Source organism: Protobothrops mucrosquamatus, unplaced genomic scaffold (assembly GCF_001527695.2).
Source record: "Protobothrops mucrosquamatus isolate PMUCROS unplaced genomic scaffold, P.Mucros_1.0 scaffold_310, whole genome shotgun sequence".
NCBI classification, from domain to species: domain Eukaryota; kingdom Metazoa; phylum Chordata; class Lepidosauria; order Squamata; family Viperidae; genus Protobothrops; species Protobothrops mucrosquamatus.
In genome coordinates, this window is record NW_015386386.1 from 190066 (window position 1) to 204883 (window position 14818).

The following is a 14818-nucleotide window of genomic DNA, read 5'->3' on the forward strand; positions in this document are numbered from 1 at the left end:
CAAAGGTGACTGTGCTATGATACCTCTTGGGCAGATTTTAAAAAATGCAATTGGGGTTTCAGTTAAAATGTAGGGCAGAGGAGTTGCAAAACAAACCTCCCACAAAAAAGGACTTTTCTTATTGGCCTTGTCTGAAAGAGAGAGCAATCAAGCAAGAACAAAACTGTTTGCTGATTTCAAGTGACCACTTCAAAAGACTGAAGAATAGCAATCCATATTTTGCAGCATATTGTTTTCTTTTAAGCATCTGCAACAGTCACTTTATATGAGGCAGTCTGCAGTACAATGCAGGCAGTACAATGCCTATTATGAGCCTTCAACTTCAACTTCTCTTAGAAAATATTTTGCTAAGAAAGAAGTAGGTCTTCCCATCTAACAACAAAATATATTTCCCCCCTGCATGAACATTTGATACCATGATCATTTTATACCCTACCAGTCATTTTATACCCTATGTTCTTTCTATATACAATTTGAGTTACATTGCTCTTTGCTTTACTTGGGGGAAAAACTGACAAGTAGTAAGTACTAGATGTGAATAACGAGGCAGCTGCCCAAGACCTTGCAACTGGTCTAACATCAGCAAGTTGGACAACTTGTTGAGCATGACAGAATTGCAGTACTTGCCTGTTTCAGTGTAATGAGCAACTTTATGAACACATTTGATCCTGGCCTGAAAAGAGTGGAAGGCAAGGCACAATTCAGTTATGAACAACAGAAAGGAAAACAGAATCAGCTTGAATCACAGAAAACAAGCTTCCAACGGAAGAATACAATGTATAAGAGAGAATAGAGAAACGAAAAGGGCATAAGTATGAGAGCAACCGTAGGCAAGCATGAGGCCAAATTAAAAAAAAGCTAATAAAACATTTCTCAGGAACATACGTAAGTGCTGATAGCACAACTCAGAGCAAAATGTGAAAAACTGAAGTGTTGTTGCAAGAGTTATTGATAAATCCACCAGAAGCAAAATTAGGTACAATTTTTTCATTTTCTCCAAAGTGAAAGAAAATTCTGAAATTATAGGAAAGACTTGGCAGACTTCACCTCATTTTAGTTGAATGTGCTGCACATTTATCTAGAGAATTTGCTAATATTTTTTCCTAGCACCATGGCAACAAATATTCCAACTTATTTTGATATATTTATTCTTACAATATTAATACCTACGTGTTACCAGTCTGTCTCATGACAATCCATATAGGGTTATATATCTTTAGTTTTAAGACTGGTTTAAAACTATAGGCATATATCCCCAAATGCATTAAAATGTCCAGATGGTCCCATAATGTTAATTCAGTCTTAATCATGCATTGCATTGTAAAACAAAACATAATGACTAAATATCCATATAGCAATGATTGATTGTAAATTCAACACAGTTAAAATTGCACACAAACAAATAACTGGGACTTGCATAGGAGTAAAAGCAGTGAAGATTTAAAATGTAAACATGTAAACAATTGCTCCACTGACAGTGTGATATGAGGGTAGAATTTCCAACAGAGGAGGGGTTTTTTTATAAATTGCTTATTTTACTAATGCTTATTTCAAGCACTGTTTCTGAGGATTAATTTACACAGTCATATTTTATATGGTGAAACTGACATGAATTAATTTGCCAGTGATTTCAGATATATTGATTTGGGACTGATGGCAGGACTTTACTTCTTTATTTTGTTTGTTACATTTCTGAATCACCAGTTAACCCCATTTCTCTGACCAGCATGCAAACCTATTAAAATGTACCATAAAACAAACTTACGGAACAGCCAAACTCAGCAACGTTACCAAAATCAAAACAAACTGCAGGTAAAAGCACAATTTTGTCTGATCAGTACAAAATAATGCAGTATTTGCTTAAAAAAATCAACTTATCATAAAATCATGGAATTGGAAAGTACCACAAACATCATCCATAATGCAATGCTCTATAATATGCAAGAGGACCAAGGGGTGTCAAACTGCCAGCGCACAGGCCAGATGCATCATGCCAAAACCACACCCACTGGCAATGGGGAAAAAGTCACGATATCTCGCGACATGTCACATGACGTTGCGAGTTTGACACCCCTGACTTAAACTATCCTTGAGGTATGGCTCTTCACTCTCTTCTTAAAACGTTCAAAGTTGAACCCATGTCTTCATATAGGTGGAACTATTCCACTATTCCACTGTTATACAGCTGTTAGAGAAAGTTTTTCCTTAGACTTAAAGAAGTTCTAGGTGATTGCAATTTAAACTCATTATTTCTGGTTCTAATTTTTGAAGCAGTCTTTCCCTTCTGACCATTTTCCCATGACACAGGGTACTTGAGTCTACTCAAGTCTACTCAGTCTACTCTAGAAAATTTGGGATGCCTTCTAAACATCTCAAATTTCTTCAGCCTGTACTCAAAGGGCACATCAAATCCCTGTGTCATCCTGGTCACCTTCTTTTGAACCTGTTCTAATTTCTCCATAATCTGGAAATGTGGTACCCAAAATTGTACACAATACTTAGGGTGTAGTTTCACCAGTGCACAGTATGGGGGAATAGTATTTCATATGTTTTTGATACAATAAAACCCAAAACTCCATTCGCCCTTCTAGTAGCTGCCTCACAGTGCTGTCTCATATTCTGTATGTTTTCAATTATCACTTCAAGTCTAGTTCTGATGTAGTTCTTCCAAGTCATGAATCCATTACCTTGTATGTGTGCTTTATATCTTTCCTTATTATATATACGTAATACCTTACATTTCTCCCTATTGAAAGAATCTTGTTCCTTTCAGACTAGTCTTCTAACCTGTCCAGTTAGATTACAATCATGTTCTGTCATTCTGGGTATTTGTTTGTTTGCTTATTTGTTCATTTATTAAATTTATATATGCTACCCATCTCGCTGATAAAGTGACTCTGGACAGTTGTTTATGAATCCTCCCAATTTTATGTATTTGTAGATTTGATTAGAAGGTCAACAATCCTGCTATCCAGGTCATAAAACTGTTGAATAATATTCACCCCAGACAGATCTCTGTTGGACTCCACTGGTTTCTGTTCTCTGGCTTGATATTAGAGCTATTAGAAATGGCCCTGAGTATGGTTAGCCTGTCGGTTGTGGACCTATCTTACTGTAGAGTAGTACTATTCAAACTACACTTCAACTGCTTGTCAATGAGAATGTCATGTAAGGCCCTGTCAAAACCTTTGCTGTGAAATCAGTGTAGATTATATCCACAGTATTCACTTTTGTTTACTTGAGTAGTTGTCCTATCAAAAAAGAGACAAGATTTGTCTCATATGGCCTATTTTTCACAAAACCTGATGACTTTTAGCAATCATGGCATTGTCTTCAAGATCCTTACAAGTGGCCTACTTTATTATCTGCTGTATCATCTTTCCAAGTATGGATGCCAGGCTCACGGGTCAATAGTTACTAGGAATCTCTAATTTATTTTTTTTCTATTTTGAAATAGGAACTACATTTGCTCTTTTCTGTCCTCTGGCGTCTCCAGGAGTACTCAAAAATTATTGACAAATTGTTATTTGAATTTTATGTATACTCCAATATGCTGTTATTAGTGTATGTGCTGCTTTGTTTTGTATTGCTTTATTTATTGCTTTCTTTTAAACCCATTGAATGCTGCCCAGAGTAATTTTCAATTAGTTGGCCTTATAGATGGATTACATTATTATTATTATGGTTGATCAGACAGTTAGACAGATGTTCAGGTTGATTTGGCGTTTTTATCCACCTTCAAGTCCTTCCCAAGGACCTGGCATAGGCAGATGTTTGATAATATTAAAAATATCATCAAGGATATAAGTTGTTCCAAGTAAAACTTCCTTTTGCAATTGACTGATGGTGATTTTGTCAATGCTGATGATGTTCTTTCTCATTTTCTGCTGTTTCTAGGCATTGCTTTCTCTATTATCCAGAGTAGTTTTGTCTTTTTTATCAACAGTTGTTAAATCTGGAATGTTATGTGGCAGGCGATTGTCTGCTTGAATCTCAGACCATTTTAGCTTCTTCATTTTTTTTACTACTTTGTATATCTTGTGGCCCCACCAGTTCTTGCTTATAGGCAAATTGTATTTTTTTGCAGATATTCCAATGCACTATTGTTACTAACTTGTCATGCCATTGTTTGTAGTAAATCTGTGCAATCTTCTTTCAGCCGCTAACTAGGTGGGCCATTATTTCTTCAGCTTCTTTGCAAAGGTAGCATTTGCTCTCTGGTGTTATCTTCTCAATTCTCATTTTGTATGCATTTGTTTGTAAGCTTGCTTGTATGCAGCCAGAATTAGCCTCTCTGTCTCTTCATCTCTCTTGCTCCTCACCATTGGCAGGAGTTCTTGTTAGTTGCTACTCTGCCTACTAGTATTTTTATGTACTAGCTATGTGAGACTTTGCCTTTCCATGTCTCTTTTCTAATCTTCATTTGGTCTTTTTTGTAGGCCAGTTTTATCTCTCTTATTGGAATTCAGTAAGTCTTCATAGTGTACTAGTTTCAGTGCATCTTCTTCTCTGTCCTTTAAATATTCTTCCAATGCCCTTTTTTCTTCTTCAACTGTCTGGTTTTCTTGCAACATTTTACATCCACCTATGCTCAATGGTAAGTAGGCTCTGGGGCAGAAGGGCATGATTCATTGTGATTCTTTTTCTGGTCCTCCTACCCAGGTCTTCTAGTTCTGCTTGAATCCATTCCACTATTCTAACTGTGTCTAATGACTGGAGTAGCCCAAATGTTAATTGCCTTGATGGTATTTTCTCCATTGACTTTGGACATTAAGCTCTTCTTCACTCTTTCTTCTTGACTTGAATGTGCTTGATGTTGTCAGCTTGAAGGAAGCTATGATATTTATAGTGATCTTCCTCATCCAGATTCCTGAAAGTTATTTTCATATGACATCTTAATTTCTTCAGTTTTCACTATTTTTCTCCTGTCCATGATAAGGGTGGCACATTTGTGTAGACACATTTGTGTCTACATATATGGACAATGTTGAACAGTGATCATATTTCAGATGGCATTTTTCTATGCAGCTTCAGATCATCCATGTAAAGAAGGTGTAGTGTGGCAGATATTATTGATGTTTACTAGCCATGTCCTGACTTGTTCAGTATTATTGACGGAGGAAGCAATGCAATGTCAAACAGTAGTGTGATTGTGAGTCTCCTTGAAAAAAATCCTCTTAATATTAACCTTTTTCCAGTCTATCAAACTGTGTCTTCCATTGTGCCATTGATATTTGCACAAGGCTTTTGATGACTTATTATTTCTAGCCATTTGATTATTCAGTCTTATTACTACTTTCCTTCTGTTGGTGTATCCTTTTTATCTTAACCTAGATTCTTTAACAGTCATCAGTCCAGTGACCTTTATGCACAAAATTTCATTCCTGATATACAGCACTGCACCATCATTTCTCTTCTATTGACTGTTCTACTGAAAAAGGTGAATCCATCCATTCCAATGTCCCAATGGTAGGATTCATCCCATCACATTTCCATAACTCTGTTATATCATATTTGCCTTAATGCCTCACAACATTCAACTTCTCTTACTTATTATCAAGACTTTGTCCATTCATTTAGGGACATTTAAAATAAGGGCTAGACTTCCTGTGTTCACTCTTCCCTCTCCTTTATATTTGTATTTACTTTGCTTCTTTGTTAACTAGAAATTTCCAAAATTCATTGCCCACCAATGTTCTTAGAGCTCTTATATCTGGGTTCTAGTTTAATGCTCTTTTTTTCAGTGAGATGAATTCCATTTTTCCTGAATGCTTGTGCTACTGTTAAAAAAATCCAGCTTCTATTACTTGTATTACTTGCACCAATCTTAATATTTTACTAATATTGTTGCTGCTTTTTTAAATGTGGTGGCTCCCATAATTAGCATTTATAACCATCAGTATATTGATATGACCTTCAGATATTTTTCTAATTGAAAAAAGCCAGTTATGACATATGGACACATTCTGAAATCCTGCTCAAGCAGAATCTACAAAACCTTCTTGGCATCAGGATCCCTGACTCAGCTCTACTTCCTGCTACATAAGAAGATTTCAGTTTTGAGATGTTCTTCCTCTGATAAATGTGTCTGCTGATACATTCTATTTAGTTAATGGGCAGAAGAATGAAAGAATTACTTGTGCCACTGTTGCAAAAGTACTCAGGGCTGGAGGTATCAAATTGCATGAACCTGTTGAATAAGCAAGCCACCAGAACTTTACTGTTGCAATGCAGCCCTGCCCTAATTTTTTCTTTATTGCAGTAGCTTGACAAAAAAATGTATCAAGATTTTCTGTTCTTATTCCAATATCTTTTTTTTTCCTAATGTGGTCCCTGGTTAAATCATTCTGTAGTATCTCCTACCTTTGGCTGCTGGGATAACCGCAGCAATGTGAGACTATGAGCAATTTCACACAGCAGTCCTCAGCTGCTTATCTCCTGTGCTGATACTGGCTGGAAATTATGCCAGCTGATGTTTTGCCTGGACAGCAGTTACTCTGGACCCCAAGTCTGCTTTTTCTTTACACTTCCCACTGTGCCAGGAAAGCAAATCCCAATTGTTTTTCTTTCTGTGGATAAGGCTTTGAGGACATATGGTTTCCATCTGAGTGAGCAGCAGTCACCAAATCACATAGTTGGATCTTAAAGGTCATCAGTTCCTGTTCATTGCAGCAGAGACATGCTCACAAGGAGCATTTATCAGCCCACCAGTGAACCAATGGGAAAAAACAACAAACATATGTGACATTTCACTATTCTTACTGTCAGTTCAGCTAAAAAGAGAAAGTGTCAAACTCTTGTCCCTTTTCCCCAGCATTTATACTCAGTCCAAAGAGATGACTTCTTCCACCACTTAACTTGGCAAACCCCATTAGAGAATTTCAAAGTAAAAAAAGAATGCTGGATTCTATTTCTGGGAGATGCATCTGGTTGTGCCATTCAATGTATGCTGTTCTTGCCTACATCTTTTATTCTGCTACTATGTGTTGTACTGTCTCTGAGATCTCTCTGTATAAGAACCAGTTTGGTCTAGTGGTTAAGGCACCAGGCTAGAAATCAAAAACCCCATGAGTTCAAGTCCCACCTTAACCATGAAAGCCGGCTGGATGACATTGGGCCAGTCACTCTCTCTCAGCCCAATTCATCTCACAGGATTGTTGTTGTGGAGAAAATAGGAGGAAGTATGTTGGATATGTTCAACCCATTGAGTTATTTGTAAAAATAATAAAGTCAGGATATAAATAATAAATAAAATGATCTGCACCTTAGGTACTTCCTAGTATGGTATACCCCTGCTTCTATGAATCTGCTTCTAGTTCCTGTTCTTGTGCTGCTATGGTCTTTTAGTTAGCCCTTTCCAACCACTAGTAGGATTTCCTAATGTTTGCCACCTCAGCTATCTGTTGATGGAACATTTCATGCAGGTCTTGCCGTGCAATGGCAGTTCCACTGCTTAATCTTCCTTCCATGTCTGCTGCTGCATCAGGTATTCTTTCAGCAGCTCATCCTTAGGTGATATCATATTAATGTGCTCCAGTGGCTTTGACAGTCACCAGGTCGGATGGATGGATGGATGGATGGATGGACGGACGGACGGACGGACGGACGGACGGACGGACGGACGGACGGACGGACGGACGGACAGACAGACAGACAGACAGACAATTGCAGTTTTGCTTTAGGCCAGCAGCCAAAGATGATGACTATGGAGGACATTGGCCAGAGACTAGACAGGAGATGGAATGCCCATTACAGTCCACAATAGTCAATTGGAGCAGAAGTCCACAATTGAATGAAGTATTCATACTAATCACAAAGCACTGTTTTTGACAGCAGAGATTGAGACACATTATTTTTTATATAGGAACAAGAAAAAACAAGTGGATATTTCTCAGCAGCCTAGGAGTGTGGCAAGATGACAACATATGTTCCTGTCTCCAGAACTGGAAAATATCTGTTCTCATGCTGGAGCAAATGGTCCAGGTAGATGAACCCTAGCACATTCATGCATGCTGTGGCTCTTCTGTGAATGTTTGCAAGAAATATAAGCATTGATTCCTCACTATGCCAATAACTATCTAAGAATAAAGAAAATCTTGCTTTCCCAATCAACTCTCTAATCCAGCTGGGAAGAATACAATATAATACTTTCCCCAGGTTCATTTCTTATTCTGAAGCAATTTTTTTATATCAAGTTCTCACCTCCAAATAATTAGTGCTAATAATCAAATGACCATTAAGGAACATTTTCAGCCTCTGATTAGCCATGGCTTTTAAGGCAAAGCCATAATAACAAATCTTTTTACAATCATCAATAAACCATGCCACAATAATATGGGTTGATTTGTTCCAAAACATAAAAAAGAGATCATTATGGGAGCTCTTGCAAATTCTCTTGCATTTGATGGAGGAAAGTATTTTCACAGGGCTAGAACTGTGCATAAACTTTTGTGAGAATCTCCAGGCCAGAGATCATAGTATGCTATCTGCAGGTGCTTCCTATTGCTTTGAAAACCTATTTCTATCTGAGAGGGCTTTGGTCTCCCTGAGCTTGGTTGTTTTCTTACAGACTCTTCATTACCCAAACTAAGTAACATCACCAGTGCTAATTAGTGGACTTTGTTCTCCGTTTACATTCTAGTAGCTTGTCCTGTCAGCTTTGGTGGGGGTGGTCTTATAATTCTTTGGTTGGACTGTTTACTGTTGGCTTGCTTGGCTGTTCCTTGATTGGGAAACTACCCCCACCAACACTGACAGAGTAAGCCATTAAGAATATCAAGTGAGAGCAAAACCGCACTCCTTACTAGCACTGATGATGTTACCTTGTTTGGTATGAAATGAAACATCTGCAAGAAAACAAACAAGCTCAGAGAGCACCAAAGAACCCTCATTTCAACCCTAAGATACAGATATTCTCCTTTATTGGTATCATTTCTATTTAGAGTAGCATTTGAGAAAAAGAAAGTTTAAAACCAAAGTCAATATGTGTAGCCCTTATTTATATATTTCATCATCAACTTGATTGAAAGCAACCATTTACATGGGCATACCATATGGTCTTTAATATGTTTTTGCAATATTGCCTAAAAGATCAAGTCATATATTCCCATCTACTATTTAATATGTAGCATGCAAATTTCAAAATAAGAAGTCAATGAACACTGCTGATGCACTAAAAATCCAAACCAGGTTGTGGCCCCAGCAAAGATGGGTAGCGATATAATAATCTACAGCAGGGGTGTCAAACTGCTGGCCTGTGGGCCGGTTGATCATGTGGAGGCTGCCCCAGCTTCGGCAATGCGAAAAAAAGTTGTGATACGTCACATGATGTGGCGAGCTTGATAGCCATGTTCTACAGGATGTGCTCTATTGTTCTCAATTATCAAGAAAAGGTAGCAGAGGGAGAATGCAACCTCAAAGTCATTCTAAACTTGTTCTCAAATATTCTCTTGTCATTGTCAAAAACAAGATCTAGGATTTATTTATTTTTATTTACTTCTTTATTTGATTTATTTAGCTGCCCATCTCAACAAATGACTCCTGGTAGCGGATAACATAAAAACATAAAACAATTAAAATAATACAAAATAAATAAATATTGTTAACAAGTAAAACTATTGCCATAGATGTTACTATAGCCAAGAAACAGGGCCCTTTACGTACTGAAGGCTCCATAACCAGGTCTTCATGATCTCATGAAAGACCAACAGATTTCAGGACATCCTCAATTCTGAAAGGAAAATATTCCAGAGGGGAGGGGCTATGACAGGGAAGACATGCCCTAAAGGATACTAAATATAAGAAGTCTCCAACAATATTTAGATCTAAGCGCCCAAGCTGCTTCAAATTTCATCATTTAAATGAGACAGACAATCTTGAGGCTAATAATATACAACTTTGTCTGATTTTTCATAAATTACAGTATGCATCACGTGGATGAGCAAATAAAAGAATTTCTTTTAACTTTATAAAGCTAAATTCATGGGAAAGCTTAACAGGACAGCTAAAAACAAATTCCAAGCTGATGCTGGAAAAATCATCTCAACTTTGTTGAAGTAAAACTATATACAATATCTTCAAAAAAGTGAGTGATGAATATAAGCTGAATAAGCTAATGGCTGAATTGTACCTTAGGGGTATTGAAGGACCTTATTGATGGTCTTGCCAAGCCTTTATAAAGTTTTATCTCTCAGAAAATTTGGAGAAAGAATGAAGAGTGAAATGACTGGAGAAAGATGAATGCTGTCCCTGTCTTCCAGAAAGGGAAAAAAAGAGAAGATCCTGAAAATTACAGGCCAGTCTAGCATCATTATATGGGAGAATTCTAGAGAAGATCCTAAAGTAAAGTCAACCTGTAAGCATTGTGAAAAAATGTATAGCAATCATTAGTAGTCACCATGGATTTGCTAAAACAAATTTTGCTAAATGAATCATATGTCTTGTTTTAATTAATTTAATTAAATTTTAATTAATTTAATTTAATTTTAATTTAATTTACCTGTGTATACTAGGTATATGACATTATCCCAAGGGTGTCAGTACCCTGCATGTATCTCCTAGCTGGTGTGATGCAGACAACATATGTTGACTTGCAAAGTGATCTTTATGTTACAGATCCTGATGGTCTCCTATCAATCAGTTCTGACCTTAATTAACTATTCAAGACTAGCCAGTTAAGTGCTACCATTTGGTTCAGCATAAATGGATTAGTTGTAATGTATTTTTAATTTTAATTTAATGTTACAAAGTTCAGCACTGGGCTTTATACTCTTCAATATTTGTACTAATGATTTAAACCAGGAATTTGAGGAACGGCTTAATCAGATCTGCAGATAACAAAACATGGGAAAGAATGACTAATGTCCAAAGACAAAAATAACATTCAAAACCATCTTGATAGGTAAGAAAAACAGAATGAAATTTAACAAAGATAGATACAAAGCTATTCAGATAGGAAATAGAAATCAATTGAGGATATTGAATGGGGAAATAGCTTGGCAGTAACAGTTGTGTAATACATTGTTGGATAATAATTGATTACAGATAGCAAATGATATGACTTAAAAATGACAAATACAATTTTAGGGTGCATCAGCAGAAGTATGTATCTATAATACAGAAAGTAATGTTTTTATTTTATTTTATTTTGGTTAAATTCCATTTCACATTAATTGGGTCAGGCTGAAAGAAAGGCAAGAGAATAATCAGTGGACTAAATCCTACAAAGAGGAATAGAAATGTTGGGGAATGTTTAGCTATGAAGAAAAAAACCCCAAGCAATAATATAAAATTTCTTCAGATGAAAAAATATCACTGATCAGAAGGTCACTTACAGTTGTCGTTCATCTTGAAGGACAGAACAGAACAAATTTTAAGTTACAGGAAAGGAGACTTTGGTTAAAGATCAGGAAAACTTTTCTTAAAAGTTTAAGCAGATTGACAGTGGAACAAATTATCCAGAGAGAAGTTAAGTTCTCCTTCTCTGGATGAGCTAAAGCAAAAGCCGGATAGCCATCTGCCATAGATTTCTGCATGGATCAGAGGTTTGGCAAGCCTGAATGTTTACTTCTAATTCTAAATTCCACATAAAGTCCTTCAACAGGTCAGAAAAGAGTTTCTATCCTTTTTTATTTCAGCTTTTTTTCAGGAGTTAAGCCAATGCATTTGTGTCCCACCAGAAACATATACACGAACAAAAATGCAAAAAGAGAGTAGTAGTAGCAATAGTGATTAGTCTTTCTTTTTTTATGGAAAGGAGAGGTGAGATTTTTGTTACTTTGGAATCAATGGTAGTTTGGAAGGTAAATTCCATTCTTTGCATTCTCCTAATAAGCACCTGGAAGGGCAACTGACTGGCTAGTGATGTTTTCTGCTGGTTCTCAGAATTTTGATCCCAGCAGAAAGATGAATATCAGATTCATGGTACTTGAGTCTTTATTGGATCATCCCTTGATGATGGCAGATAGCTTTAGCTAGCTAGATAAACTGGCGGAAGGAAAGGAGAGGAAAGGAAAGGGAAAAGAAAAAGGGGAAAAAAGGGTCTCAAATCTTCAATACATCCTCATCTGACAATGTCAGATTTATTTGAAATTGTCCCAGATATCTTTCTACTTCATATCCTGCAATCCTCACTATAAACACAGAATACTAGGATCTGTTCAATTTCATATTTTGTTCTAGGCCTTGAAGGGTCAGGCAAACCAATCCTAATAATAGCTAAGGTCTTGCTATTATAGTAAGACAGTTTGAATGAAATCAGTAAGAATATAAAACTGATATACAGGGGTGTTAGCTGACAGCAGATATTCTGAGTCAGCAATGTCATCTATAGGGATAAAGTAATATTGTATTTTACTGCTTGGGGATTTTGTTTTATCAGCTAGGTTTTATTATTATTATTGTTTCTTTTATAACTTAACCCAGAGTACATTCCATTTTTGTGAAACCCACAAATAACACTACCTTACCCAAAATAGTAAACATATATTCTATATAAATGGAATATATTTGGATTTATTCTGCTTATGGAGGTTTAGGAATGTGTAAATGTGAGATTCTCCATTCTCTCCATCAAAGTTCCTCCATGTTGCAAATGTCTGATCTGCATTCATTTTATGTAATCATAAACGTACACAATCAACCAGTTATACTGTTCTTATGTTTCAGATTGTCTTCACAGACATGGTGAGGCTGGATGGATGGAGATCAGTACACTGAGCCTTAGGCAAGCATAACTAAAAATGATAAAATGATGATGTGGTCTCCTACCCATCCCCAGTTCACAATTAAGGCAGCCGCCCTCCCTTTCTTGCTCTGTTCTAAATTAGCATTTTCTGGATCAGGGGTTCCCAACCTCCAGTCCATGGACCAGTACCGGGCCGTGGCATGCCAGCAACCGCTCCACACAAACAAAAAAATCCCCATCCGCAGGATGCAGGTAGCACACAAAACCACGTCCCCTCCGGTCTGCAGAAAAACCTCTCTCCATGGAACCGGTCCCTGGTGCCCAAAAGGTTGGGGACCTCTGTTCTAGATGACTGTGGAGATTCTCAGTCATCCAGGTCATCATTGTCTCAAAAGTGATTTTTCAAAAGGCGACTAGACTTTCTTTCTGAACAGAACCGATGAAGCTTCTTGGATGAGAAGTCTTCAAGGAAAATAAAATAAAAAAAAAGGCCAGTTGCCTTTTGAGAAACCCCCTCTGAGACTAGCATTTTCTAGCTTTTTCCAGCACAAGCCATGCTATCTAGCCATTTGAACATAACTTGTTGAAATAAGATTAGGACTAGTTACACCAATAGAGATATTCCCATCCTTGTCTTCTTCCCACATTTATGTGGCCAGAACCCCTATTATACTTTGTTGCCAAGACAGAATAGGAACTGCTATGTGGCCAAGACTTCTTCAAGCTGGTATTTATTTATTTATTTTCTATCCTATCTTTTAAATACAGAAAATCAAAGTAGTGTACATATTACTATTTTTTTTTTACTTACAGCAACAATCCTGTGTTGTAGACTGGGCTGAAGGAGAATGACAGGCTCCAAAACCTTGGCTCCTTGGACTAGAACCTGAATTTTCCAACCCCTCATTGATTACCTTAGCCATTACACCACATTAGCTGTCACTTTTTTGCCCACTCCCACACTGGATGACATACTACTAGGTTAGATGCTTAACTAATGAAAGGCACATTTCTTCCTTCCACATGAGACTCAAACAGCATTGCTACATTTCCTTCATGTATCACTTATCTAACTGTAAAGTCACACTTCCTCATATCACATTCCACACAACTAAGGAACTTAATTACCCATGTTTTCTTGTGTTACAAGTTCTGTGTTGTGATTATATTTTCTTGCTGTTGAAGATTTTCCTACTGGAGTCTGCATGAATGAAGATATTTCACATTCCACTTATTTCATAAAACAAATGTACCAGTGCCTTGGCATCAGTTTCTTCTCTCACCCACCTCCATAGTCTGATACTCATTGCTGAATTGCCTGCATGTTTGGCATGTGATATTTCTACATTGAGGCTTTTCTTGCTCATCATATCCTTTTACAAATCCAGAGAATGTTTTCAAGAAAGCTTAGGGTATGGTAAGATTTGAGTAGAATTCTGCTCAAACAGGCAGCTCAAACAATAGCCACAATAAAGCCACAGAGATCATGCAGGCATAGGTAGATGCAACTTATAGCAGCATTTAGATGACTTTAAGTTGATTTTAAAAAGCAATGTAGGATTGCACCAGAAAATACTTAGTTAAGAGACCATTGGAAAATATAAGCTAGACTAGGGTGGGAATTGGGACATATCCCATATTTTGGGCATGCCTATGATGTCAAAGTTTGACTGCTTTGCCCTTTACCTAAATCTGTTTGAGCACCATCTGTCCTTCAGTGTTCTATGTATTTTCAATTTTTCCTAACTTGAACTCCTTCAAATTATTGGACAAATTTCCATATTGCACTTGATCATAAATCATTGTCCCAAGATTGATTTGGTCTGGAATCCCAACCATCCTGAATTGAGAAAGTGCTTTTAGACCAAGCATGACCAACCCAGCCCTGGGTAGCTAATAAGATAATAAAACATACTAAATAAAAAAAGTTTGTTATTTATATACATTAAGTATATTATATATGAGGGCCAAGACTATTCCTCTTCACTCAGTGCAGCCCAAGCAAGCCAAAAGGCTGAGCAACCACGTTTTAGATCATTGTGGATGAGCCTGGTGGCACAGTGGTTAGAACGCATTACAGGCTAATTGCAGGATAATTCTGCTGACCGCCAACAGTTCGATTCTCACCCGCTC